This window comes from Neofelis nebulosa, chromosome 13 (genome assembly GCF_028018385.1).
Source record: "Neofelis nebulosa isolate mNeoNeb1 chromosome 13, mNeoNeb1.pri, whole genome shotgun sequence".
NCBI lineage: Eukaryota > Metazoa > Chordata > Mammalia > Carnivora > Felidae > Neofelis > Neofelis nebulosa.
The window spans coordinates 90,049,628-90,076,436 of record NC_080794.1 but is presented as its reverse complement, the minus strand read 5'-3'; the positions used below and the strand labels follow the sequence as shown (position 1 = coordinate 90,076,436).

General features: G+C 53.8%; 1 long non-coding RNA gene across 1 annotated transcript; it reads right to left on the bottom strand.

Annotated features, from left to right (window-relative positions):
• Positions 1-7,600: 7,600 nt before the first annotated feature.
• LOC131493585 (uncharacterized) lies at positions 7,601-24,986 on the bottom strand. The gene is made up of 2 exons (XR_009252765.1): positions 24,489-24,986; positions 7,601-8,177 (listed from the first exon to the last, which is right to left on the bottom strand). It is a non-coding gene; the product is annotated as an uncharacterized LOC131493585 (long non-coding RNA).
• Between the last annotated feature and the right edge of the window lie 1,823 nt (positions 24,987-26,809).

The following is a 26,809-nucleotide window of genomic DNA, read 5'->3' as shown; positions in this document are numbered from 1 at the left end:
GCAGGCCCGACACCGCCCACCTTGGATCCTCAGGGCCGCCGGAGTGTGGTTCCCCTGCCCCGGATGGTTCCATCGTACTCCTGGCGTCAGCCACACTGTGCTCCTAATACACTCTCCTCTTGCTTACCTTCACTTGAATTTGTTCCCATCTTTCTATAAAACAGCATTGTTACCTGACAATAGTTGGGAGGTAACAGACCCTCGGGGAAACAAGGAACATTTTCACCAGGGTACCTAGCTGAGCCAGCCGGCAGACAGCAGAAAAGCTCCTTCCTCTTCTGGAAGGAGATGCCGGAGCCCTCGGGGCCTGTATCAGGACGGCTCCCCAGGCTGGCACCACCAGGTGGGAGGCTCTGGGCCCAGAGGCACCTACCACAAAGGACGACAGTGACAGGAAGTGGGGACCCGCTAGCCAGGTTGAAGGAAGGTCACTCCAGACCCCTCAACGCTCACCCTGAGAAACGGTCCGTGACCAGGCTGGGAAAATCTCTCGTCTCTGCTACCCGAGGCTAGCACAGCTCAGAATGAGACCCGGAGTTTGCTTGCGCTGCTACATTCCAGCAGCTTTTAATCGGCTCCCTCACCTAATTCAGGAAAGAGCAGTGCTGTGATTCAGGGGCTTGGGAGAGCACAGCCGGATGCTCCAGATCTGTGTCCTGATTTCCTCATCCACGAGGGCCCTCTGGTTGCTAGCACACAAATCAATCTGGAAAATCCAAGCCACAGGAGAATTCATTAGAAGATGATGAAAGAAGCTCACAGAATCGAAGAAAAGGCCAAGGAACCAGGCTCAGAAAGGACCGAAACACAGGCAGCTCCACAGGAACTCAGGGACTTCACATAACCTGTGCTCCCGCCAGGGTTGGGCCACTCCAGGCACTTGTTCAGGGGCCAGTCTATGGAGTAACGTTGATGGCCGTGCTGCAGCGGGCTGCCTTCTCCTCAGAGAGGAAGGCTCTGGCCGCCTCTGGCCAGGCCCCACCAGACTTTGTCCAAAGGGGTTGGTGGATTCCTCAAAAAGGAATACAGCGAAATCTTGGTTTCCGAGCATAATTTGTCCTGGAAACACGCTTGTAATCTAAAGCACTTGGAATCAAAGCAAATTTCCCCATAAGAAATAATGGAAACTTAGATGATTCGTTCCACAATCCAAAAATATTCATATAAAAATGATTACAATACTGTGATATAATACAAAATAATAAAGAAAATACAGAAGATAAAGAAAAATAAATTAACCTACACTACCTTTGAAAACCATGGTGATTGGTGTGAGGGAGACAAGGGAGGAGGGTCATCGTGTAGGATCACTGCTGTCCGTCGGCTCGATGGAATCTTTCCCTGCATGGGGGCCACTGTATACGCTCACACGGATGTTGACTACGGTACAGTATTAATAAACTGTTGTCATGTACTGTATTTCATGTAACTGGCAATTAGACAGCAGAGGAAAGGGTCTATATCTGCAGGCAGCTTGACCTAGAATGAAGCAAAGCATTCCTAAGCTCACTCTGGTCTGGAAAAGCAAAGGGCTGACCGGAGGTGCTTTGAAGAGACAAAAAGATACACTAACGCCAGTTGTGGGCACCTTCCAACGTTCCGAAAAAGCACTCATTTCTGTCAAAACCCACGGCCTGAGACTGAGCATCCGGGCAGCGAAGACGATCACCCACAATCCCGCACAGAGAGAGAGAGAGAGAGAGAGAGAGAGAGAGAGAGAGAAGAGAGAGAGAACCATTGGCTCAGTTGTGACCATGTGATGTTCAGGGTCACGTACTGCTCATATTGTAAGACATCACTTATTTACCAAGTTAAAATTTATTAGAAATGTTTGCCCATCTTGCAGACACTCGCAGAACAAGTTCCTTGCAAAGGAGGGCGGAGTGGACATCCAGCGAACGGTCAGCAATCAGCAGGCCTGCTACCAGGGCTCCCACCCCAACTGGGAATCGGGGCCTGGGTTCGAGGGCTGTCAGTAGGAAATGGCTGGAGTTCACAGTCTTGCCTTCCGCGTGTGAAAGTTCAGTGCGTCCTGGAGGCTGCCGTCCAAGGCCCAAGGCCACGTTTAAGCAAAAGGATACAATAATCACACAGGGGCACAACTGAGGTGTCCTGTAAAGGCACTTCTCTGGTGCTCACACACCTCGTGTATTTTATTAGTCTCCACAATCCAACACTGTGCTAATGAAGCATCAGTATTGCAGATCCAATGTCTGACGCTGGGAAGATGCCTTCCATTTTTCAATTAAAAGCTGATTTTCCATGCTCAGTTCCACGTTACCATTACCTCTTTAATTAATTTAGCATCTCTCAACCAGCAGTTGCTAAATTGCCCAAGCGGAGAAGGGAAACCAAACCACGGAGCTCGCAGCCCAAGGTGAGGGCCCCCTGGAGCCGGGAGAAAGCTGGCGATTTGAATAAGAAAGCACTTATCTGACAACACTCAGCTTAAACAGCAATTAGTCAGGGAGGAAAGACACAAGCCCTTTTCGGAGGGCCAGTTGGCAGGCCCTAGGCCAGCACTGGGGAGGGTCTGCTGAGGCTTGTGCCTCACACTTAAACAGGAAGCCTTAATTAGTTCCTGAGGGAATCCGACCCCTGCCTTTTGCGGTTTGGGGAAGTTTCCCCGCGACCTTCTTATTTGCTTTCCTAGGGGTTTTGTTTTTGCTCTGTTTTTGTTCTTTTTCTTGTTTAGAACAACAGCTCTCCAAGGCCCTTCCTTCCAAGGCGTGGTCCGTGGGCCCTCGGGCGTTGATGCAGGCTTGGGGCCTGGGTCCAGGTCCGACAGTCCTGGGGCTCAGGGAGTGATCAGGACAAGAGTCCCAGGACATCTACATACCAAAGGATCTCCATGTGGGGGCCTCCTGGCAAGTCCCTGCACCACCCCACCCACCCCATCAAATAGAATCCGATGCTTTAGACACTCTGCATTCATTAAAACAAAACAATAAAAGGCCTGTCTTAGCAAGGATCAGCCTGGACCCCCACAAGCAACCCTGAGGGGGGAGCATTAAGGCGGGCTGAGGGCAAAGCCCGAGCTCACAGCCCTGCGTCCCGAGGTGGGATCTGCGGGACTCCCCTGGGCTCTCGGGCTGCCCAAGAACAAAGCAAAGGGAAAAACCCAGGGTAACTGATAGAGGTCACAGTCCTGCAGGACAGGCGTCTCCCTCAGTGTACATGTCTCGGTAAATTACAAGAAAAAGGCAATCTTGTCAACAGCCTAACCTCCAGACCCCTGTAGACTCAGTTTCCTGGAGCCCCAACGTCGTACTTCCCTCCAGAGTGATGTGGGAACAAAGGCCAAAAGGAGATGGCAGGTAACATTACGTTTCCTTCTAACCTGCAGCCCTTGGGCAAATACTTGAGACCAGCAAGGTTTCTCCAGGAACTCCCTACTGTCTTTATGTTAATGCTTTGCTAGAGGGAAAAACAACCTTGACAACAGCAAGGGCCCAGGCATCTGAGAGTCCTCTTTAGCACATGAAAGTCCTTCCGGGGCCTCGCCTTTTGACTTCACCTCCAGTCACTCTGCACAACCCCAGTGCAGATCTTTCTGCCCCACCCCCCGCCCCGGTCCTGTCCCCACACTTTAATAAAATTACTTTTGTGCACCCAAGAAGACATCTCAAGAATTCTTTCTTGGCCTTTGGCTCCAGACCACCCACCCACACACACACTGCTCCAAAACCGCATCAATACCATTCGATAAAGAGTCCACTTGGGTCACCAGACTCTCACCGAAAGTCAGGGAAGCCTGGGCAGCTGGGTGCCCTGGGTGTCGGTTATGACACAGCCTTTGAATGTGGATTTCAGGCTGTTGGAGACGTCTTGGCTAGCCTTTAGCAACATCTGGAAGAGGTCCCGGGGCAGGTGCACATGGGCAGGTGCACGTGCTCTCTGGAAGGATCAGGGGCTGCCAACTGGCCCCAGAGCAGAGCAGATCCATGTCAGCCATCTGGGACAGCCTGGGGCAAGAGGTTCCATGCCTAGTCCGGGACACCAGGGTCACCCCCACCAGGTCGCCCTGGGTGAAGCTCCTCTCTATGGGGCAAGGGGGAACCTAACGTCCATGCCACTGCCCTGCAGACGCCCAGGGTTCTCCACCTGGCTGCACATTAGAATCACCTAGTCCAGACTCCAGATGCGGAGTCCCATCCCCAGAGGTTCTGATTTATCAGGTTTGGGGTAGGCGCACACATGGGGCATTCTAGAAGCTTTTCAGGTGACTCTAGTTCACAGCCTCTGCTGAGAAGCCCTGGCAGGATAAGCCTGACTGCCTCCCACCCTCACCTGGGCAGGTGCAGCTTGTCTGCAAGGCCACCTCCAGCAGCCTGGTCCCCCACCAGAAAGTTAGTCCTGCATCAGGCTACAAGGACCCCTGCTGCGCAGAGCTGCCTGTGAATAGAAGACCCCACCCCCACCCCATCACCCCCAGGCAGCAGACAGACAAAGCTGCCAAATCTCTTTACATCTGCCAGGAGGTGAACAGGTACCAGACCCACTGGTTAATATGACCAGACTTCTCTGCCTTCAACTCCAATGCCTCCCTCCCTCAGGGACCAAGTCTGCTCTGCTGCATGGTATTGTGTCATTGTGCTGTGCTGTACTAAGTGTCTGTGACCTCTTAATAATACACACACACAGGGGTGCCCCCGTGGCTCAGGTGGTGAGGCATCTGACTTCGGCTCAGGTCATGACCCCGTGGTTCATGAGTTCGAGCCCCACGTTGGGCTCTGTGCTGACAGCTCAGAGCCCGGAGCCTGCTTCGGATTCTGTGCCTCCTCCTCTCTCTGCCCCTCCCCTGCTCACGCTCTGTCTCTCTCTCTGTCTCAAAAATAAATAAAGAGGGGCATCTGGCTGGCTCAGTCGGTTAAGCATCTGACTTCCGCTCAGGTCCTGATCTCGCAGTCCGTGAGTTCGAGCCCCACGTGGGGCTCTGCGCTGACAGCTCAGAGCCCGGAGCCCGCTTCGGATTCTGTGTCTCCCGCTCTCTCTGCCCCTCCCCCACTCACGCTCTGTCTCTCCTCTCTCTCTTTCAAAAATAAATAAATGTTTAAAAAATTAACAATACATACGATAAAACGCAAAAATAATTTTAACAAACAGACTCAAGGAATTCCACAGTATGACAGGACACAAAACCACAAAACCTGATAACTATCGTTACCTTATTTATTTTGCCCTGAGCTTCCTACTAGCTCGTGAAAAGGGACATGTTGGTCTACTTGTTTGTTTTTAGCAGGAGAAAGCACCCAGCTCCTCCGGGCAGCAAGGATTCTCCTGGCTTTGGGCATTGCTTGCTTTGCTGCCATGGAGTTTCCTCTGGGAGCAATGATGTGGGAAACGAAGACCACCCCCCCCCCGAAAAAAACTGAATTTCCTCACAACTTAGAGCCCATTGACAAGTCCTTGCTCTAGGAACTCAACTGCCTGCATGTTGACGCTTTGCTCAGGGTAAAAGGCAATCATAGCTTAACATTATTCCAACCTCCAGGATCCTGTAAGTCTCCTCTAACATATAAAAATTCCTTTGGAAACTTCTTTTATCTCCCCAGACAGATGTTGGCAATCATCTTCCAAGCATGTGGCCCCATGATGTACATCTGAAGAGTCTCATGACAGAGTTTTTACTAGACTGTAATAAATGACTGTTCCCTAACAGCAGCCAGCCCCTCGAGGTCCTGGAGACCTCGCTTCCAAAATTCCTTAAAGACTTCTGCTGTCCCTAATGCCCCCTCAACCTGAAGGTCTATAATCCGTCAGCTGTCACAACCCCAGTGCAGCTCTTTCTGCCCACAGGTCCTGTCCCTGTGCTTTAATAAAACTTCCTTTTTGCACTGAGGACGTCTCAAGAATTCTTTCTTGGCCGTCGGCTCCAACCCCAACATTTCCTACTTCATTAGGACCATCCCAGCAGGTGCATGCGGACACAGGCAGAGATGCTTCTGTAACCAGGGTTGACTCCATGGATTAAGTTCAGGGAGAATCCAGGCAACCACACCCCTCCTTCGAGTGCTGTGGTGAGGGGCTTCCTCCTGTGTGCCTCCCTATCCCCACGAGGTGTCCAGGGCCCCACCCTCCTCCCAGACTCATACCTGTCCTGGATTCCACACCAGGAGCTTCACATGGAAGAAGCTGGGGGAACCGAGTGGAGTCCCAGGGAATGGACGGTGCACTAGTCCCGCACAGGGAAGCGCCTCTCCGGGCGCTGGTGGAAGATCTAATGGGGCCCTGGGGTCCCTCATTTGCCAGCACGAGGCTCCCAGGGAATCCGCAGGGAGGGCCGAGACTAGCATGTCCTCTGCCTGCTCCTCCCCCACCCTGCATTCCTCTGTCCTTGAGGCTCCGCCCGTGTCTCCGGGCCTGGCCAGGGAGGCAAGGAGCCCTGCCCTGACCCGACACTCCCCGGAAACACCTCACCTGCCCGCGTGCCTCCCCTGAGGCAGGAGGGCACAGAGACACCAGATTTTCCAATGGAGGAGGAGAGAGAAGAGGAAGGAGAAGGGTCTGTTCTCCACCCTGCTGACCCCAATAGTTGTACAAGCCACACGTTGTTGGAAAGCCTGGTAGCACTCCCGTCCAGGCCTGGCCGTGGACCCTGGCCCTCAGCACCACTGCATGACCGGCCTCCTCCAGCGCCTCCCCCCGCGCCCCCCCCCCCCTCCTGCCATACACACGCACCTGCCCCCAGCAGATGCAGACACTCCGTTCCCCAGCTGGGCATCTCAGGCCCCGGGGCAAGACCCTGATGCCAGGCCCAGGCCTCAAGTCCAGCTACTCCCTGAATTTCCAGTTCCCCCTCCTTCCGCCCAGGGAAGCTCCCTCTTCCCCACGCCCCCGGCACAGACATGACCACTGACTTGCTTCTACCATGACAAAGGACAGGGCCAGGTCTGGACAGAAAATGTAAGAGCTGGATACCCCGTGTTCTCCTGCTGCCGCCGTCTCGCGTTGAGGCTGCGATGTCCGAGGACCCAGTGGTAACCATCTGCAGTTGCCCTGGCCGCACAGATGTGCCTGCAGACCACCCTCCCAGAGAGCCGGCCCATCATCATGAAAAGGGCTCTGGTGTTTCTGGGAAGACTTGCCTGACAAGGATCACAAACGATCCCTGCCTTCAAGTATATCCACCCCTGGCAGAGACCGTCTGTCTGGGACTGCCGAGAGCAGGTGGCTCCAGGCTCCCCATCCAGCCCTCCTCCACTTTTCCTCCATCATGCCTCTGAACATGAATTTCAGCCGGTATTTTGGGGAGCCTGGCTCCCTCCCTGAAGATTGATCACTGATAATCACACTGTCTGTCTAAAATCTCTGTTCCAGAATCAAGAGAGAACATGTTTATAAGTGTTAAATTGCCCTAGACTAAAGCCTTTCTTGCAAAGGGATGCTGCATAATTAAACTACAAACAATAGCAAAAAAAAATTAAACTTTAATTTTTACTATCTTGAGAGGTATTTGCTACAAGCTTTCCCTTAAATAGCTCACTTTTCTGGGGGACAAAATTGCACTAAGTGCTTTCATTAGTGGACATTTGGGTTTTTTTCTGGGGCAGATGTGAGACATGTCAGATTTGGATTAGTAATTAACACAAAATTCAAGCTCTTTGAATATCATGTTTATAGGTTATCGTTTTATCTGTTCAGTGACTGGTAAGTGCCTGCTATCCTGGACTGAGTCAGGGTGATGGCGATACGGAGTAGCAGCTGGGTTCGGGGGTGAGCACGAGTGCCCGGGGCAGGGGCGGGGGAGGGCACAGCTGGTCCCCTTGGCGGCCGTCCGTCCCGACACGCCGTTTATTTATTTTTTTTTTTTAACGTTTATTTATTTTTGAGACAGAGAGAGACAGAGCATGAACGGGGGAGGGGCAGAGAGAGAGGGAGACACAGAATCGGAAGCAGGCTCCAGGCTCTGAGCCATCAGCCCAGAGCCCGACGCGGGGCTCGAACTCCCGGATCGTGAGATCGTGACCTGAGCTGAAGTCGGACACTCAACCGACTGAGCCACCCAGGCGCCCCCCGACACGCCGTTTATTCACCTGCACCTGAGAAGCTGCAGGTCTGCTGACACATAAGCTCCTTTTCCTTCTTTCATTCATTCTTCCCAGTGTTGGGCTCTGCTCTTGGTTCCTGGGGTTCAGTAGCACATCCGAGGGACCGAAACCACCGCCTCCCAGAGCCTAGTGTAATGAGAGCGTGGACAACACACAAGAGAAACTCGTGGCTCAGGTGGCGTATTGGAGCAGGTGCATGTTCGGAGAGCAAGGAGGAAGAAGAGGCTTGAAAGGAGGGAGCCAGGAGGCGGGGGTGTGCGGGCTGACTGGGCAGCTCCCTCTGGAGCCTCCTTGCTGCCAACCCCCAACCCAGCTCTCCTGGGCCAATCCGCAGCCCTCAGCACAGACAGTCCGTCCCCCTCCTCGTCCTGGTGGCTCTTTGGTGGGAGTCTTTTTCCGAGTCCCTGCTCCATGGTACCTGCGTGTTGGAGGTCCTCCCGGCTCTGCTGCTCACTCCCCCTTCCATCATCACTCACTAGCTGGGTGGCCTTGTCCAGGCTCTGACAGCTCCCACATCTGCATTGCAGCCCAGACCCTCCCCGGAGCCCCAGACCCCCAGAGCTGATGATTCTATGACATCTCTGTGTTAAGCATGGTTATTTGTTCCGACGCTCGGACATCTGTGGCCCTCCCTGCTGCCCCTGGAGGGACCGCCCCTCCCAGGACTGCCCCATGCCTAGTGACAGTGAACAACTCAAAGGCATTTTTCTTATGAAAACCCACCAATCCCTAACTATGTCCTCTGTCTGGCTCTCACACACCTGCCCTGCCCTAACCTCTTCAGGGTAGAGAACCCAACCCAGAGTCCACCGACATCATTCAAATGAGCCAGGCTGAGCCTGCTTCCTATGCCTCTCCCATCTTTTCCTGTGCAAACATAGTAAAGGCTCCTGCCCTTTACTAAAGTAAAGGGCTCCACACCCCCGCCCTGCCTCCTGAGCAGCCCCGTGCTTCCCGTGGGCCCCTGTGGCCTGATGTGCCCCCCACTCTTGGGAGCTGTGAGTCACACACTCTTTTCATGGACAATCACCTGGCCTGTTGGCCTCACCAGTCCTGTATAACAACAAAACCTGTATTTTTAAAGCATCTGCTCTGAATGTCAAGTTGATACCTTCATTGTCTGTGCTGTTTTGAACCCGCTCCAAAGCTTAAGAACCTAAATAAAGACCCTGTGGCCAGATGATTTGAGCTGGGCGGTAGATCCCTGCAGGTGTCATTGTCCAGCAGCTAACGAGTGGCCGGCCCAAGATGGCCTCATTCGTGCCGGGCAACCCGTGCTCGGCCAGGACAGCTCCTCTCCACACGGCCGCCTCCGGGCACGTTCCTCAGATCCAGAGAGCAGGAGCAGCAAAGCCTCTGGAGGCCAAGGCTCAGAAGCCACACAACATCACTTCTGCCTTTTGTTGGCCAAGGCAAGTGTCAAGACGAGCCACAGTCTGGGGTTGGGGAAAAGACTCCATCTCTCGATGGAAGGAGCGGCCAAGTCCCGCTGCAAGAGGGGCCTGGAGGCAGGGAAGGCAGCCACAGCACCTCAAACGTGTCCCACACGTTCTCACGTGTCCATGCCCGAGCTCGGGCACTCGCCCCTCCGGCAGCTCTCCCCCGCATCAGTGAAGCCCCACCCTTGGTGTCACTCTCGACTCCCCTTGTCCACTCACGTCTTGCGTCCATCCGGCAGCAGGATCTGTGGGCTCCACCGTCTCCGCGAACCAAGAACGTGCCCACATCTCGCGACCCTCACTGTGACCGCCCTGGTGCAGGCTCCCAGTCTCCCCACCAGGGTGGTGCCGGCTGCCCGTCCCAGAGCCAGCGTCTCGGCTCCGCGGAGCCGGCTGCTGACGGAGCCACGGGTTCTGTCCTCCAGCCTCTGGGTCTCACTGGATCCGGCGTGGGGTCTAGCAACTCCAGCGGACGCAAGCAATTGATTTCTAGGCCCCGCGGCTTCAAGCGTCTTCAGCCAATAACTACCAACGACTGGTAAAGTGTCAGCATTCTGTCCTGAGACCTCAGTGTTTGGAAGTCATCTTCCAAGTTGCTGATTTCCAAAACGTTTTGCTGTTTAACTCCCATCCATTAAAAAGAAATGAGCATACTCTCCTAGTGCATGTTTATTTATTTACATTCTAAATATATACATCAATGGCCAAATGAACACATAACGTATGTGCTCAGTGTCATTAGCGGACCCTGCCAGACCTACGTCCCCGCCCTTCTCCTGGCTCTGCACCCGGAACACTATCCAGCACGGACGTCATCGACAGTCCCCTCATATTCTGCCTTCCGTTGGGTCTGGCCCTCATGTAGCCTTGTGAGGTCAGGGTGCTTACTCCCAGCTCCCTCCCTGGGCGGGGGGGGGGGGGGGGCGGTGTCATGGCCTCACTGAACCCTTCCTCTCTCCATAGAGCCCTGGGGTGCTGACCGTGCTTCCTGGTTTCCCTACACCGTGACCACATCTTCCAAAGGGTCTCTTTGTCCCGGGTCCCAACAAGAAGCATATGGCTCATGCAATTAGGACACCTCAATAAGCGTTTAGTAAATGTACAGAGTTTAGTACCCTTTACAGGGGTGTGGGAGAAAAACGTGACTCAGGGCCAGTTGTCAAGGTGTAGTCACCTTCCCAGGCACACAGGAAGAGGGGAAAAGTGGACCCCAAACCCAGAAGGGCAGAATCCTGCAGAGAGGCCTGGAGAGAAGCAGGGCCCTCAGGAGAAGGAAGTCAGATACCCAAGGCAAGCCCACGAGAGGGGGTGGTGACTGCCAAGCCTCCTGCTCCTCCCTCTTCCCAAAACCAGCCAGGGCTCCCCACTGCCCAATCCCAAAAGGGCAGGGGCGCATGACAGAGCTCACGCAGGACAAAGGAGCAGTGAGAGGGCATCTGAAGGGGTGAAGGGAGCCAGCACAGCCTTTACTCCTGGCTCATCAGATCATGCTGACATTGAGTGTGCTGCCTCCCTCCTGCCAGGACTCTGACTGATAAAATGTACATTGTGAATGTACAAAAAAAAAAAATATATATATATATATATACGTATATATGTATATATATATACGTATATATATATATTAAGTGTAACTCCTTTAAGTTAAAGGTAAGTATCCACAGATGTTCTGATGCCCCCTGCCCACGTTCAGTGGCTGATGCTGTGTCCTTTGCAGACACACACACCCCACGCCAGGACCCCTGTGATACAGGGCCGCCCAGGTCAAGAACAGGGAACGCAGGTGAGTCGAGAATCCAGCTATCACCTCTTCTCTGGGGGTGTCCGTCCTCTAAACGTGAGCCCAGCCTGGCAGGCTGCCCTCAGATGCTGATCTCTCTGGGCTCAGAGCTTCTGTGCCAGTCAGCCACACCTGTCAGACACGTGTCTGGGGGAGGAAGGGAGAGGAAGCTTCCGGGGGCCGGTCAGCCGCCAGTCCACCCCTGCACGCGGCCAGGGCACTTGAGCGAGAACGCACGAGTCCCTCTCTGGGTCTCATCAAGTTCATTGGGTCATGTGCATAGGAAGGACCATGGCCTCCCGTCAGGGTGCCAGGACCACCCCCCACACACCGATGGGCTTTGAAGGAGGGGGCGAAGGCACGGGAGCTCCTGTGGCTTCTGTGACAAATGGCACAGACCGGGTGCTTTAAGACAACAGAGTGTGTCCAGGAAGTCTGAAAGAGGGGGCACAGCAGGCCGTGCTGTCTCCGCCGGGTCCAGAGGAGGACGATTCCTGCCTCTTGGCCGCTGCAGCGGCCAGCGTTTCGTGGCTGGTGCCACACGGCTGCACCCTCTGCGTGCACCGTCTTGTGACCGCCTCCCCCCACGCGCTGTGTGCGCCTCTTGCTATGGGGACACATGTCACACCAGACCAAGGGCACTATGCCAGGATGATCGCCTCGTGAGTTATATGTTGACGACATCTGTAAAGACCTTATTTCCAAACAGGTCACATTTACAAGTGATGAGGCCCGAGGCTTCAATGTCTGGGGGGAGGACAACACCGGGCTGCGGGGGGAAGACAACTCAAGGCTGCGGGGGGAGGACAACACCGGGCTGCGGGGGGAGGACAACTCAGGGCTGCGGGGGGGAGGACAACTCAGGGCTGGGGGGGAGGACAACACAGGGCTGCACGGGGAGGACAACTCAGGGCTGTGGGGGGAGGACAACAATGAGCTGCACAGGGAGGACAACACAGGACTGCGGGGGGAAGAGAACTCAGGTCTGCGGGGGAGGACCACACAGGGCTGCGGGAGGAGGACCACACAGGGCTGCTGGGGGAAGATAACTCAGGGCTGCATGAGAGGACAACACAGGGCTGTGGGGGGAGGACAACAACGGGCTGCACGGGGAGGACAACACCAGGCTGCGGAGGGAAAACAATACCAGGCTGCACGAGGAGGACAACTGCACTAAAATGAATGTGAAGGGCGTGGCTGAGGGCTGTCAACCCCTGGGAGCAACCTTTTGTCTGGACCCTTCCGTGGGCGCTCTGGCTGGACATCTAGGAGCCTGCAGTCTAGGCGAGGCAGTCTAGGGGTCCGCAGACTCTCCTCTGTAAAGAGCCTGACTGAAGAAAACACTTTTTCTGGGTGCCTGGGTGGCTCAGTCAGTTGAGCGTCCGACTTCGGCTCAGGTCATGATCTTGCGGTCTGTGGGTTCGAGCCCCGCGTCGGGCTCAGCGCTGACAGCTCAGAGCCTGGAGGCTGCTTCCGATTCTGTGTCTCCCTCTCTCTCTCTCTGCCCCTCCCCTGCTCATGCTCTGTCTCTTCCTCACTCGGAAATAAATAAACGTTAAAAAAAAATTTTTCTTAAGAAAACAAATCACTTTTTCTAACGTATGTTCTACTAAGACCTGGCAATGGAGGCAAAGTTTGTCTAAAAGCCCTAAGAATTGCTATTCAAGTTTCAAAACAAAGCATTTAATTACCTTTCACACGTCATAGCAATTTTTTTTCAACGTTTTTTATTTATTTATTTATTTTTGGGACAGAGAGAGACAGAGCACGAACGGGGGAGGGGCAGAGAGAGAGGGAGACACAGAACCGGAAGCAGGCTCCAGGCTCCGAGCCGTCGGCCCAGAGCCCGACGCGGGGCTCGAACTCACGGACCGCGAGATCGTGACCCGGCCGAAGTCGGACGCTTCACCGACGGCGCCACCCAGGCGCCCCACGCCATAGCAATTTTTATTTGAAAATGACCTCCACCTCAATCTGAATTCCTCCAGAACACCCCTGGTAAAAGTGTGTTGCACAAAGCCTCTGTCCGCAGCAAATATCAGACTGTACGACGCTGTTAACCCCATCTGCACACCTCCCTTGTTAGCCCTGCACAAGTGTATTTAAGAAGCCATTTCAAATGCATTAACACCAGGCATAATAAGTCACTTCCTCACTGAGGTCCAGCAAAGGAAAAGATTCAGGATCTTCAAATCCTGGCTTTTCTGAAATCTCTCCAAGTTCTACTTTCCACGGAGAAATTGGTAAGTTCACCTCTGTGTTCCCATCCATAAGCCAAAAGAAAATGAATAAGTTTTCTGAAGAGTTCAATTGAGTTTCGCATAAAGAGCATCAAAGTTCAATGTCTTTATAGAAAAATGTCAACACCAATTTCCAGGAGAGGAAGGAGATGTCTAAGTGTCAAAAAAATTATATCTAGGCGTCCCTGATAAAAAGGGACATGGTATAGAAAAGAGGGTAAAAGTGGTGAGAATATTCGTTTTGAATTATCTTTGTTCAATATTCCCAGCAATTACATCAGAATGGATCCGAGGCCAACTCCCCTGACGCCGAACCCCACATCCATTCAACTCTCACTCAGCTCTCCAGGGGACGGACTCACAGACGTTTCATCAGCGTCGAGGGAAATCAAAACCCCCACAAACTCAGAAAGCAGACCTGAAAAATCTTGCGGAGGTTGTTTTTAGGCATGAAAATATTTCAGAGATTTTTAAGTCGGTGTGAAGATTGTGAGTGTAACTACTACGGAGAGGTCAAACACTTTGGCTCCGAAATACAACTAAACGTGCCTAAGGTAGAGATGCCCAGTAAGCCTGAAACAGACGCTGGAGGAGAACAAGGTGGCAGCTGGAGGCTGGAGACACGGCGAGAGATGACAAGCCGGTGGAAACCGCCAGACGACCGAGAATGGGGGCGGATTTGGAACAGTACCGGGAGTGTGGGACCCTCCTGGAAGCCAGACAGACGAAGTTAAAACAGCAATTAGCCAAAGCGCCCAGTAAGCGAGGAAACTACCTGGTGGCGCCCGGCGAATAATTGAGAAGCAAACTCATCTCCACGATGGCTCTGTATCGTGTCGGTCGGCCACAAAGAGCCTCCGTGTCGTCACATTTCAGCTAAATGAAACACCGAGAGGCCATAACAGAGGCTATGAGAGACTGAAATTGTCCACTGAGTGATGAAAGGCTAATATAAAACCTATCCGCTCCGTTGTTTATCACATCCGACAAGAAATTGGATGCCATGAAACAGAAATCATAACGCAACGAACACACTTCATTAGGGGGAAAGCTTAAAGCAGCCATAGAATAACCCATCTGCCCATTTTCAATTTCTTCTGAGATCTCTGCAGAGGCTATGGCAAACGGAGAAAGGAAGGCTTTTGAGTTCCAATGAATCACGAGATTCGTGGGGGGTTAAAATGTGCCAACAAGAAGTCCTGCGTGACGGAAAATCGAGCCCCAGAGGCCCGCACAAGGCACAAGAAAAGCCCGCCGGAAGGAGGGAGCTGATAATGAGATACTTAACCAAATTGTCTCGCTGCCTCCCGAGGAAGGCAAATTATAGGACGTTGGGATAATGGGAAGAGGAGGGTCACCCCACATTTGCTAACGGCCTCAGCACCAAAGCCAGGGAACACTGAGCCACACAGACCAGGGAAAATGGGCCGCTTCCCAGTTGAGGAGAAAACCGTGTTCAATTGCGCAGGAATCAGAACCAGATTCTCCTGAAATATGTCTCCTAAGACAAAACCTCATTTCCAATTTAGATGGACTGTGAGGGACAGCCGAAAGTTCCGTGGATATCAGAAGAGAAACCCCACAACGCGCCAAGGCGGAGCATCGGATGAATTCACACTGCCGGCATTCGGAGACCTGAAGCATCCAAGTGGCCTTGCTTACGAAGGGACCACGGAGGTACAGATGGTCTACAAGTTTCCGGATGTGCTCCTAAGCTGTCCTCGTTCGGCCAAGAAGCACCGCTCTCGGTCCTCCCGTGGAAGGACAGCGGATTGCGGACTGCAGGGAGTCGCCGGGTCTGGGGTGGATGGCCGGCTGCAAAGTCCTCCAGGAGGCAGATCATCTGCGTTTGCCCCCAAGGTGACCGGCTAGGACCCCCGTCTCCTCCGCCGCCCCACCAGGCAGCCACGCTGTGCCCCTGACACTGACTCCGCGCCCCAGCATCGCGTAAAGCTTTCAGGTTAGTTGAGGGACCCTAATCGTCAGTTGTCTGAACCCCTACAGGACAAGACCCCCCAGACTTCGTTTTCATTTTCAAATTTTGGGTGGAGCAGAGAGAAGCAGAAGCAGGCAGCTCCAACCTAGACCCCTTCTCTGGAGGCCGAAGCCTGGAAGGTTCTGTGGGCCCTGCTAAGGGCAGAGGCGAGCCCCCACTCCCAGCTGGACACGAGGGGCACGGATGGCTCCCCGCGGTGGTGCTTTCCGGGAGGGGAGCCTGCTGCTCTGCTCCAGCAAAAGTGGAACAGAGTCTGAAGAGGTGGGTGTCAGCACCCCGCCTCGGCTCCCCTGCGGGGGTTGGAGCCACGTTACGCGGGTGTGACATCAACTGTGTGACAGAGCCGGGGACGGAAGCAGGTGCAAGGTCAAAGTGAGAGGAGGCTTTGCAACTGCGAGTTCCCCCAAGGAGACGATTGGGCACTAACTAGACTTTGCAGCGACAGGAGGGCAAAGCAAGACGCGGTTCCCCACCGCCTGGGCCTGTGGCTGGGGGCGGGGGAGGAAGGGTCCACTCACACCCACACCCAGACGCCGGGGGTGGCAATGAGCCCCCCTCTGACCTACGGACAGACCACTCACAGGCTCACCTCAAAGGAGGAATTCTGTCGGAAGAATTCTAGAACTTAGAAGTTGGAAAATGTCTTCCCTGTTAGCAATTCCAAAGCATACCCACATTTTGTAAAGCCTCTGAGAAGGCCTGCAGGCCAGGCAGCACAGGTCACCATGGGGTCTGACTTTAGGCACAATGTGGCAAAAACGGCCTCACACGTGCCATCCTCTCCAAAGATGGACCTATGGAATTTGCATCCCTAAATATTTTCCACGACAATAAAACAACCTGGAAAACACAATCTTCATAATTTAAGGCACCTGGGTGGCTCAGGCGGTTGAGCGTCTGGCTCTTGATTTCAGGTCAGGTCATGTCGTCACAGTTTGTGGGTTCGAGGCCCAGATTGGATTTCACACTGACAGTGCAGAGGCTGCTTAGGATTCTCTCTCTGCCCCTCCCCTGCTGGCTCACTCTCTCCCTCCCTCTCCCTCTTTCTCTGCCCCTCCCCTGCTGGCTGGCTCTCTCTCTGCCCCTCTCCTGCTGGCTCTCTCTCTCTCTCTCTCTCTCTCTCTCTCTCTGACCCTCCCCTGCTGGCTCTCTCTCTCTCTCCCCCTCCCCTGCTGGCTCGCTCTCTCTCTCCCTCTCCCTCTCTTTCTGCCCCTCCCCTGCTGGCTGGCTCTCTCTCTGCTCCTCTCCTGCTGGCTCGCTAGCTCTCTCTCCCTCTCCCTCTCTCTGACCCTCCCCTGCTGGCTCGCTCTCTCTCCCTCTCCCTTTCTGCCCCTCCCCTACTGGCTGGCTCTCTCCTTCTCTCTCCTTCTCTCTGCCCCACCCTGCTGGCTAGCCCTCTCTGTCCCTCCCCTGCTTGCTTGCTCTCTCTCTCCCTCTTCCTCCCTCTGCCCCTCCCCTGCTGGCTCCTCTCTCTCTCCCTCTCTCTGCCCCTCCCCTGCTGGTTTGCTATCTTTCTCTCTCTGCCCCTCCCCTGCTGGCTGGCTATCTCTCTCTCTCTCTCTGCCCCTCCCCTGCTGGCTGGCTCTCTCTCTCTCCCTCTGTCTCTCTCTGCCCCTTCCTGCTCACTTGCTTGCTCTCTGTCTCTCAAATAGAAAAAAACATTAATTTTTTTTTAATCTTCATAATTTAACAGTGGAAAGCCAGATGGTAATGTGAACGCTTTCCTCCTGTGGCTGTATCTTCACACACCCCTGCGCAATGCCCAGCCCTGGTCCCAGCAGGCTGGGTTGGGGGTTTGGGAAGCAGCTTTCCCAAGGCAACCAGGACCCCGCAGGGATTTTCTGCTGACGGGCACTCCAGCCACTCGGACGCCTCCGTGAAATTCTAACGTCTCAACTGCCATCATCTGTTTGTCACATCTGACGAAACTCCTCACCTCATGCTTCACTTTGGAAGCCCGTCAAAGCTACATACAGAGCCTGGAAGGTCCCTGCTTTGTCTTGCACTCTGGTCTCTGTTGGGCAAAAACAGATGGTCACTTTCTTACCAACGAGGAGTGTGGCCATTCCTGCGAGCTGCGAGCTGCCCCCCTCCCCCCCCCCCCCCCCCCCCCCCACTGCACTGGTCTGGGCCATGGCACGCCCAGAGCACCGGGCTGTCCCGCGTCGGGGCCACCGCAGGCAGCAGCGTCCTGCAGGCTTCCCCCGAATGCCCTGGGGACACGGGAGCCCCCACCCTCAGGGTCAACAGAGGCAAGCAGACGCCCCGAGAACCAACCCTGCCGGCGGTCAGGCAGAGCAGAGCAGACACGTGGGGACCACCACGACAGGGAGCTTGGTGGCTCAGGTTTGCTCAGGTGATGCCGACAGGCGGCTCAGCTCCCAAATGGGCAAAAGGGCAACACGCCCGGCCTTCGTCCTGCTCTGTGCTCTGCCACCATGAGGCCTTCAGAGCAGACAGGCCTGGGCGGCACATCCGGGGCAGCTGGCCAGGAAACTCCACGACCCTGAGACGGCCAGATGGTGGCCGGAGCCCTTCCCTGGCCACCCCCACCCCCACAGTGAGCCGGCACCTGCCAGGGCGGCCTGGCCCCAGGAGCTGGGCAGCCAGGATGGTGAAGCCTTGAGCAAGTGACTGACCCCCGAGGGTCACAGAAGCATGGAGATAACAACAGCATCAGTGAAAACCCCTCAACGCTGCTGACAAGCTCGGTCAAGAGAGAAGACACACATGGAAACTGCACACTTGACGAGCAATCACCAGAGAGTCACAGTGCGGCTCCATGGGGCCGAGGGGAGCACGCCCTCCTGCAGGGGTGCAGCCCGCTCCTCTGGCCCCACAGGTGGGCCTCTTACCCAAGCTGAGGCTCTGGCCGCTGGGCTCTGCGGTCCCAGGGTGGGCACGGGGCCAGGGGTAAGCTCATAAAGGCCCCCAAAGATGCCCGGTCACAAGCCCTGGGGCTGGTGAATGTGACCTTAACAGAGACTTTGCAGGTGTGATTGAGTTCATGGCCTTCCTATGGGAAGATGACCCTGGATGGTGTGGGTGGACCCCAAACGCCACCCCAAGCATTCTTAGGCGAGAGAGGGCTGTGCTGCTTAGGAGCAGTTCTTAGGAGAGAGAGAGACCTGAGGGGCTCACAGAGAAGAGGGCGATGGGGCCGAGAGGCTGGAACAACGCCACCACGAGCCAAAGAACCCGGGAAGAGCCTCGGGGAGAGAGCGGCCCCCGCACCCTGTTTCCAGACTTCCGGGCTCGAGACCCACCAGAGAACACACTGCTGTGTTGAGCCGCCCAGTGTGCCGTGACTCGTCACCGTGACTTCAGGAAGCTGCTACGAGGCTAAGCGGGACCGCGTGGAACCTGCCTGGTGCTTCAAACGGAGTCCAGGAGGACCTTTTCCTTGTGGAGTGCCCGGGCTGGGAGGATCAAGGGCGGACCTCCTGAGCCAGTCTCCCGCCTCCTGGAGAAAAGCGCTTTCCTCCAGGAGAGAAGGAGGCCAAGGCTCCAGGAGCCACAGAAAGCCGACGCCAGGAAGGTCAGACCTGACCCCGGGCAGGGTCGCCTGGCTCCAGCCGATGCTCTCCGTGGCACTTAAGCCAGTCGCGCTTCTGGGCCCAAATGATCCTGCAGAGATTGTACACCTGAGAGATGGGGCCACCTTCTGAAGACAACATGTTCCCGCCCTGGGAGGAAGCCAGCAGCCCTGGGGAGCTGAACAAGAGCAGAGCGGGGAGCGGTGGATATGGGGATTGCTTGAGGAAAAGAAAGCTCTATTGTGTAAATACATGTACTTCTATTTCTGTATATTATGATGTTTAGACTTCTAAGAAAACCCTTCTGGCCGTGGAGACACTGCCCCCCCCCCCACCCCCCGAGCTAGGCAGTTCTTGGAGACACAATGAGCCCAGCAGGGCACACATGGGTTATGTAGGCCAACTACCCAGAGCCACATCTCCTGTCTGGCCCCCACACCCAGAAGGCCACATTCCTCTGCCTCGCTCATCCCAGGGCCAGGCGCCAGACAACTGAAGACCCCAAAACCAGCAGAACTGGTCACACTGGCCAAGTGTGACCCTGCCCTGCCCTGCCTCACCTTTCCCCTGGAAACTCCCAACAAAGGCCATGCCTAGGTGCTACCTTGCTCCTGACTTCTGTCCCCTGGCCACCCTGGTGCTTCCTCATGGGGCCCCACATGGCCTGGCGTGCCTCCTGCCTCTGGGACCCATGATATGATAGTCTTTGTTGTCCTGAGCCCATCTCGGGCTCCTCCTGAGGCTGCACCTGACTGTCCAGATCACAAAGAACACAACACAAAAGCCCTGCCCAGGACATGAGGGTGTGAGCTCACTGCAGTGTGAGCTAAGAGCTATGAATGAAGGAAGGACAAGGGCAGCAGAAACAGAACAAGGCAGTCCCAGGAAATAGAACTCCTTCTACACAGAGAGCAGGTAACAAGTGAGGACATGCGTGCTAGTTATGGAGTCTGAAGATGCCTAAGTGTGAACACATGCTCTACTATTTTGCTTATGGCAAAAACTGAGATTCTAGAAGTTTCCAGAATGACCATCAGTAGGCTGTAACCCAGATACCATGTGTCTCTTGGGCAGAGCGAATGGATGGCACATATTTGAAATACATATAAAATAAAATAGACCCCCAATCTTACCAATAGGCTGGTAAGGTTGTCCCTTCCTTAAGAGGCTCCCCTCTCCACTGGGAAGGACCGAGGTGCCTGGGGATGTGTGGGGAAGGCCTGTTTCCCTGCAGCCCGGCACACGCTCGGGGACCCCCGAAGGTGTCTGAGCAGCTATACCTCAGGCAGAGTCCAGCGTCAGGGAGAAACCAGGCCTCCCAATGCCAGAAGTCTGAAATCGAAGTGTCCACAGAGACCATTCCTTCTGGAAACTCTGAGACGGAGCCTGTTCTACGCACTCTCCCAGCACCTGGTGGCCACCAGTAGTCTGTGGTGTCCCTAGACTTATGGCCACATCCCTCCAATGCCTCTCACAAGGACACCGGCGATTGGAGGTAGAACCCACAGCAAATCCAGTATGATCTCATCTGGAGATCTTTGACTACATCTTCAAAGACTATTTTCAAATAAGGTCACACTTACAGGTGTGGGGATTAACACTCTGGCATATCTTTTGAGGGGATACTCTTTAACCCACTACAGCCTGCATTTATAAAAATGTGGTGGCAAAGACAAGGGTGGGCCAACCGTGAACTCCACCATTAGATGCCCATCCCCTTGGTGAAGACTTTGCTCACAGCAAATGCCTTTGCCAGCATATTATTAACCCAGTACTTACTAAGTGCTAAGCAGTGCACTGATCTCTTGGCCCATGTCCCCCATTTCACATAAGTACATCTAGAACATCCATCTTGCACTTTGATATGCATCAAGGCCCTAAGAGGAGATTTTCCTGAACACAGAGGACACACAATTCCTGGTGGGAGCACAGGGCCTCAGAAGAAGGCCCTATAAAGGGCATCTGGCAAAACCAAGACAGAAGCCCTGCTGAGACAAGTCATGTGATAAAGCATGCCCAAGTGACTTAGTCCACCACTCCTGCCAACAATGTTGCTCTGACCCAGCTCACTCTGTCCTGGCACCATTCTGGAACCAAGAGAAGTTGGAGAAAGGAGTAGAAAGGCAGCACGCCCTCACCAGGATTTACAGGTGTCTGTCCAGAAGATGAGGGCCACAAGATTCCCAGCCAACAAACCCATCTCCAGGATGAGATCAGAAGAAGATCCCACCAGTAGGGCGGCACAGGATTCTCCTGCCATTTTTCACCTCTGCATGTGTGAAACTGACATCCTTGAAACCACATCCGTAAGGGTGTCTCTCAAACAAGACAGCACAGGCTTCGTCTGCTCCAAAATTCTGATTCATCAGTTGGAAAAAAGCAGGAGTGTGGGAAGACAATATACAGTCTAACAGAAGAGAACTGCAAAAACCGACTTTTTAAAATTCTTAATAAGTATGTTCACAACTCCATGATAATATGTTTAGAGGTTGGATTCAATGGGCAGTTTTCTAAGCAAATACAAATTATAAAACTGACCTAAGAAGAAATAGAAACTCAAACTGGTTTGAGTTTCTCCAACTTTAGTAAGTATCAGAACCACCTGGAAGGCTGGTTAAAACAGAGATGGCTGGGCCTGGCCCCAGTGTGTCTGATTCAACAGGTCTGTGGGCAGGTGGGGTCCGGGTGGGGGCTTCCAAAATTTTGAATTTCTACTGGGGCTGCTGGCTCAAGGACTACATTTTAAGATCCGGCAGTCTGGACACTAAGCCTCATGAGAGCCAGCCAGAAGCTGGTCTCTATGAGGACATAGTCACTGTAACTGGTTGAATTAATAAGCAAATGAATAGTATGACATTAGGAAATTTAATATAACTTATCATCATAATAGAAGAGAAAAACCCGTGCTCTACAATCTTTAATGCTGCTTTTGTAGCCAGAGGGCAAACTCACACACCTTAAAATGCAATTCTTAATGTACTGAACTTAATACCTTACAATAAAACTTAATTGTTCTAAGTGATGTTTGCAAATGTAAATAATTCAATTCCTTTAAATAATTTACACCATATCTACAAATACAACATGGCGGACAACTCTGAAGCCTTCAAAGCATGGAAATGGCCCAAAACACATGAATAAATGAGATGATCACACAAGTCACTACTACATCCACTCAATCTCCTTCTAAATATGACAGCATGGATTCAATTTACTTTGTTGTTTGTGGTCCGAGTCTCGGCACTGTTACAATATCTCATTTCTTATTTCTTTGCATTCCTCGACTTAAGACCCAAAAGGAAGAAGGGGAAAGTCATCTCAGCCCTGCCAAGGCTGCCAAGTTCTGGGCTGCTGGTCAGCTGATTCTTGGCCAGGACAGAGACCCACTGTGCCTTCAGGGGGTGAAGCAGGTTCTCTGATCCTTTGAAAGGCAAGCTTTGCTCTGAATCAGTGAGACTTTCCACGCCTGGACCTTTCATGTGAGTTTCAATTTTTCCAAACCCTAAGGCTCTCTCCAAATCCCACTTGGCCAACACTACACAGCATGTTCAATCCAGGCACGTAGGAGCCATGTGTTAACATGACCAGAAACTTACACATACTTCACACACATCTCATTATAATGAACAGAATCACTCCGAATTTTCCCTAGAGTCTTGGCTGACACTAACTTTCACTGCCGCTGTTCCCTATATGGGATAGGTTTTTCTGTTGTGTCTCACTATTGATACTTTTAGCAAGCATTACGGAGGTGATAAGGACTAACCGCTTTGAGACTTTCTTGCTTTGTCCTGGATGGGTTCAAACCAAACCATTTTTTGTCTTCCAGGACTTCCCCAAATCTTATTTAAAATATGCCTTTTTATGTGCTGTTCCCTTTCCTAAAGCATCCTTCCTTCCTCTCTCCCTGTGTCCCATAAAGAGAGCAACATGGTCTGACTGGTTCACTCTCACGCCTCTAGCAGCTAGCCCGGTATCTGGCACTTAGTAGACAGGCAGTAAAACGTTTCTGGATGAGGGATCCAGTGAACGGGGCCCGTTCCTCGGGTTCAGATGGCACCACGTGCATGCAGCCCGCCCCAGCACTGCCAGGGGGAGGCACTCAATCTCCTCCAGAATCTGGGGACATCTTCGGAGTCTCTCTTTCACACGTGCACACTCTCCCTGGCATCGGGTCTGAGCAGAACCCTGCAAACAATCAGAACTGGGAAGACAAGAGTCCCTCATCGAGTCCTTGAGAATAGTAGGTGCTCAGAAAACTTTGCTGAATGGACACAAGAGTGAAGGAATAAAGCCACAAATACTTTTATACACTCCCTCATCTCAGGAGCTGTCACAAAGAGTCCAGAGGGTGCTATGATTGGTGATAAGGGAAGTCTCTCCAGGGAGTTAAGATGTGACCACAGGGCCTGAACCCCGAGCCCAGGCCCCACCCTGTCTCAGATCATGCCCAGGAGCAGGGCGGGCCCTGATATCACTCCTCCAGCAGGAACACGAGAGGGCTCCCTCAGTAGGGAAGTCAGGGCACCGACAATGACCAGGAAGACCCATAATCAGGTACCATGTAAGATCAGGACTTATGAAGTTTAGAACAAATCATTACATTAATTTCTGATGAGCTTTAATGCACTGCCCCTGACACAACTCAATTCCCACTCTGTCAAGTACTTGGTTCCCAGGTGTATCAGTCAGGTTTTACTGTGTAACAAACAGCCACCAAGGAGAACAGCAATAAGCCTTTATTTCTCACTAACAAGAGGAAGGCACGGCTGGGGCGGCTCTGTGCTGGGGTCACACTCAGGCCACTCTCCGTGTCTCCCTCTGGAGGGGCAGCCACCCGGGGCTTGAGCTCCTGACAAATGACAGAAGTTCCCTGAGGGCTATGTCTCCCAGGAGCTGGGCTCAGAGCTGGTGCACGGCCACCTCTTCCCACATTCCACCGGCCAAAGCAAGTTACGCAGCTGAGCCCAACATCCAAGCAGGACCGGAGGAGGAGGAGGAGGAGGAGGAGGAGGAGAAGGGGGAGGAGGAAGCACACGGGGGATGGGGACACGGAGGAAGTGGTTGCTGAACACTGGTCTGATCTGTCGCCCATGCCTGGGTTTTGCCACCTCAAAGCATCTCCTGGGGTGAGCCCAGCACCTAGGGCGCTTTTATTATTTAATTCTGACAATTATAACTTAATACTGACGTTTTAAAAATATAACACCACCACCACCAATTCTGACTTTGGGGCCCGGTCACATGGGCTTGGTGCCAGCTCCGGGAGCCACCAGTGAAGTCCTCGGACAAGTCACTGGCCTCGCTAAGCATCCATTTCAAGCATCTTTAAATGAGGGGTTTTAAACAGTACTGGCATCACATAGCCCTCGTGTAGTCAGATGAGACCATCTGACGGTGCGTGACACCTAGGAAGTCCTGCCCAGAGGTCAGCCCTGCACTCAACGCAGGTGATCAGTGCTGGCATCTGGAGTCCACGCCTCCTCCGCTGCAAGCAACAGAGTGCTCTGAACGCCCCTCGAAAGGCCATTGTAGGAGACAGAACAGTCCCCACAAGGCCCCAGGAATCTGTAGATATGTGACATCACATGGCGAACGGGACCGTGCGGATGTAAGGCTATGGATCTTAGGTAGGGAGACTACCCTGCACGACCAACTCAGGCGAGCTCTTAAGAGCAAAGAACTTTCTCCGGCTGAGGCAAGAGAGAAGTGGCAGAAAGGTCGTTCGGAGACACTCCAAGCACGAGGATTCTGAGCGCTGTGGCTGGCTCCGAGGCGGGACCCAGGCACACGGGCCCAGGAGAGGCCTCCAGGAGTTAAAGCAGCTCCCTGCTGACAGCCAGCAGGAGACAGGACCTCAACCTACCACCCAAGGAACTGAATTCAGCCAATCTCCTGAAAGTCCTGGAAGTTGAGCTCCGGGAGGGAGCAGAGCCCTGCTGATGCCTCGTGACCCACAGGCGCCCTAAGGTACTAAATCAGTGTTGTGCTCAGCAGCTAAAACCGTGATGATGTGTTACTACACAGCACGAGAACACGCACAGAACCACATCGTGCCAACGACACAAATCCCTATCGGCCCTGCCGTGTAGAACCAAGCACCAAGGTAAACATTTGGTGCACGTCAGCACTCACACAGGTGACACACGCACGTGTGGCTGCCCTTGCAGGTGATGACGTTGAGGAACGGGACTGGCGAGTGTTGGGGCCCGAGTTCAGAGCCAGGTCGGGGACGTCCAGAAGCCCAAGCTCCCGACCGGTCAGTTGCGGATGCCCCACGGGCTGGGTCTGGTGGCCACAGCTCAGCACAGCGCTCTGAGCCTGGACTCACAGCAGCCCTGGAGAAAGAGCCGGGCCTTGCAGCCGGCTAACCGCGGCAGTACCGCCCAGACTGCCTGACCCCTGGCCGAGCTCTTCTGCCTGCGCAGCCTGGGTCCCGTTCGTGTTATAATGACACCTGCGTGTGCCTTCACAGGGCTCTCCGCTGGCCGGCTTCATGGACGGGCCCCCACTCATTGAGGGCTTCCTGCCATGCGCAGAGCACCCAGCAACACAAGGTGATGCCCAGTAACTATCGCCTGAACGAATGTTCCCACCTGGACGAGTTCGGAACGTTCGCTCCTTTGCTTCTGGCCTAGTTGTTTCATCTCTGGATCAGACCCCTCTGTGGCTGAGATAGGAAAACTGGAAGACCCCATAAAAACCTGCGTTTTGCTCCTCCTCCTGCGTCTGTTCTTGCCAGGACCTGTACCCCCACTTTCTACACGTCTTGTGACGCAAATAGGTCCTCCTCATAAGGTCTGCATTACGGGTTGGACCACTCCCTCCAGGAGTTAATGACTTCTCTAGAACCCGTAGCATCTGAGGAAGGACCAGGTGAGAATGACCAAGAGAAGCTGTCATATGCAGATTCCAGACCACAGGTGCTAGATACCTCCAGGACCCCCTGGCCCCAAGCAATAGCTCCTGGGCCCTCGCCTTTGTTCTAACCAGTCCCTGGAGGACTGAGAGGACATTCTACACCAGACCACTGTCCTCAAGAAAAACCCCAGACCCCAAAGCAAAGACAGGACTCTCTCTCCTTTCCTTTCGGAGTCTCCCATCACTGTCTGTACCTGCACTCTCGACACCTCCTGCTGGCTCGAGGTTGATTTCTACCCTGGCCTCCGCCAGGGGCCCTCTTGGCTGGTCCTGTGGGACCCCCTCTGGGTCATGATGAAGGCTGTCCTGCCCGTTCACTCAAATCTCCAGCAGAAGTCAAAGTGAGGCTTCATGGCTTGGTTGTTTCTGCAGGGCCGAGACCAATTCCACAGGGAACAAGCGGGACTCTGGCCCCGTCGTGCAGGTTGTACACTCTGCAGCCTGGGGAAGAGGACTGAGAGCTGGCAGCACGTGTCTCCTGCCACTGTGCGGGGTCCCCCATGTCCCTGCAGAAGGAGGCTCCACCCAGCCCTTGTCACAACAAAGGCTCTGAGCTCCGCGGATCTGATGACCCCGGCAGACCCGAACATGTGGTATGACCCAGCTTCGGTTCTCTGTCACAGTGGGGGGTTGACCTGCTTCCGGGGAGACTGCGTGAATATTCTAATCAGAACACAGACATTTGTCAGAGCAGGAGCCCTGATTTCACAGCCTGGGCGAAGTGTGTTTTAGCAGAGACATCACAGTAAACTGGCTGATTTTAAATTAGATTATGCCTCAAAGTCCCCTTAGCCCAGATCACATGCTTTTCTGCTTCCTAGTCTTCAAACATGTAGGTTGATGTAT